Source organism: Ceratotherium simum, chromosome 14, assembly GCF_057802395.1.
Source record: "Ceratotherium simum simum isolate JZ-2026a chromosome 14, ASM5780239v1, whole genome shotgun sequence".
In the NCBI taxonomy this organism is placed as follows: Eukaryota; Metazoa; Chordata; class Mammalia; order Perissodactyla; family Rhinocerotidae; genus Ceratotherium; species Ceratotherium simum.
The window spans coordinates 50,418,303-50,421,234 of NC_141913.1; positions in this window are offsets into that span (position 1 = coordinate 50,418,303).

Sequence of the window (2,932 nt, forward strand, 5' to 3'; positions counted from 1 at the left end):
ACCTACTGAGCAGCAGAGTATGGCTCAGAATCGACTCCAACGTGAGTTGTTTTTTTCCACACTGTCACCTCCCTTCTCTCTACATCCATCAACCAAATCTAAGTGATTTCATATTGAATTTTCTGCTCGGATATGCCTTTACACACAGTATTAACAATTTTACAGGCAAATCATGCCACTTATCTGGTTGTCTGTGGTTTAACTCGAGTCATGCTTTGACTCTATTTTTTTCACTGTCTTAGTTGGGAATTTTTTTTTTGGTTGTCAATTTTTTTTTTTTCACTTAAGTTTGCTTCTTAGTAGGAAATTTAATGTAAATTGTTTTCCATAACAGGTCATCATTTAAGATAAAATTTCTTCTAGACAGAATTTTAAGCTTCTCAAACAGAAGTTGATAAGACAAAAAGCATGAAAGCATGTTAGCTATTGGATTTTTGAAGTGGACATAGTTAGGGTAAAGGATTATAAATCTGACGTTTTGAAAATATTTTTTTTTTGTCTCAGTCAGAATCTCTAAGGCAAAGTTGCCTTATCTTTCCTGACTCAGTTTCTCCACATGTGAAAAGGAGATAATAGTCCTCTGCGACTAGGTGGAAGCCTTTATTGTACAATTTCTGTGAATTGCTGGAAATGTGCAGGGTTCTCATTATTCCTCTGTTCTGTGGGAAACCTGTCACACACATCAGTGGGAATCATACTTATCAGTGGGAAAAAAGACACTTGATTATTTGTAGGTATCTGGAGAGAGTGTTTAAGAATTTGTGGCTGAAATTTATCCTCTTGGAAAAGAAGAGAGAAAGAGAAAGAGAGAGAATGATTCTAAACATGCTATAACAAAGCTCCTTTGAGTGGTTCCTGGGAGTGGCTGGGTGTGCCAAGCCGTCCCTCAGCCAGAACGCTGAGTAATCAAGTCATGATGTTTGCAATGTTTCAGCCTATAGGTAAGAAAGAGCACCACCAAACAGTCTCCTAGGTTATAAAATATTTGGACTGATGATTACTTTTGTTGAACTAGAGGAAATTATTGTATGATAAAACTGTATGATGAATGAATGAATAATTCATTCTTTAAGATGTATTTCTTCCCTCCAAAACAAATCTACTCTTTTTAATATATGGTCAATAACATGGTTTTTGTGGCAAATAAAAGAGAGAGACGAAAATTATAGATTATTTTTGGAATTATAGAGAAAATGCTTCTTCCTACAAACAGGTGTATCATTTCGCACTAAATATTTTTAAAGAAACATTTATTTCAAACAGTCAGAATTATGTTCCAGCTTCCTTGGGTGTTGCTGAATTCCTGTTGTTGGAAGTGTTTCTGTCCAGGTTAGACAAGCACTGAACAGGAGTGTTGTAGAGGGAATTTGAACAGCAAAAGAGAGAATGGACCATGTTCTCTGATTTAAGTGCAAGTCTCTGAAAATCTTTGGGTCACAGTAACAAGCATGCAGCAGGTGTTCAATAAGTGACTGTAGTAAATTAGATGTGAACATTCTGCACCAGCCTTTTGGCCATCATGATAATTCCCTAAGCTTGTGCCTGCCTGAGAAATAGGCAAAGTGGTAATAACCACCACCATTCGGGAGCAATGTTGTGTGCCAGACAATTTATATGTATAGTCTCTTCATGTATCTATGTGTCTCATTTTGCAGATGAGGAAACTGAGACTGGAGAGATTAAGTACTTTGTCTAGGACATCTCAAGCAATGAGCGGGAGAGTCAGTTTCCAAATCTATGACTCTGCCCCTAAACCCACATTCCCCACTGCAGCTGGAGAGCGTAATTTTTGAAAGGTATCCTGTCCACAGCACCGTCTTATGACCTTCTTGCCTCCACTTGCTCCACTGATGCCTGAAATTCTACTTTCGGAGTTCCACTCATTTAGTTTATGACTTTGATCCTGGTTAATAATAAAACACCCAGGGCGTGGGGAAGGGAAGCTATCAGTCAACCTTAGTTTAGCAAAATGAGTTGTTCTCATTCATTTAGTTGACAAGCATTTATTGACTGTGCACCGTCTGTCAAGTCCATACTAAGTGTTGGCGTTACAGAAATGAATGAGGCTTGGTCCTTACCTTTAAGCTTCTCATAGTCAGATAGAGACTGTAAAGTAAATAGATCATAAAAAACAATGCGGTAAATGAACAATAGGGGATATTGGGTGGACACAGCAGATAAGCATTTGGCTCAGTTTCAGGTCTTTTCCTGAGAACGGATTCCATGGGAAGGGAGTAGGTCTCACCAAATGAAGGAGCTGCAGGAAGGCAGGAAAACTGGCACATGTAAAGGGATTTCAGAGCAAAGCTATATAAGCCTAATCACCGGATTTTGTTGGGAACTCCATCAAACAATTTCTTCTGTTAATTTGTTATTACATATTTTGCTAAGTATAAATTATTTAATTTGTACATCCTCTTCTTTCTTTTGTGATTGACTTTCTGTTTAATCGATAGCTACCTCTGGTATCTAGCAGAATGAGCTACTGCAGTTTATGTAGAAAGGATGGAGGTTAGAATGCTTTTTGTTGCACCACCATATTCGAGAAGTATGAATTATTACAACCATCACATATTCCTTCTATTTCATATAATATTTCTCCTTCTGGTCCCACGTGGGCTACTAGGGTTGCCCTTATTTATGTATGTATGGATGGATTTAGCCCAAGGCAGGATCCACCAACAAGCCCTTCCTGCCTGAGCTTGTCGGAGGCCTTTAGAAGCTGTGCAGACGACAGCAACTTCAGCCTGAATCATTTTTTTTTCAATCATGGACAAGCTGCCAAGAGGCGTGAGTAAGAGTGGAGAGTGCAGAAGTGGGAGGGACAGAGAGAGTGCAGATTGGGTGCGGTCACAGCGGGAGGGGCCCGGTGTTCAGGTGAGCCAGCAGGCTGCGTCTGCCCCACAGAGCTCCTTCCACTCAAGGTCCTTCT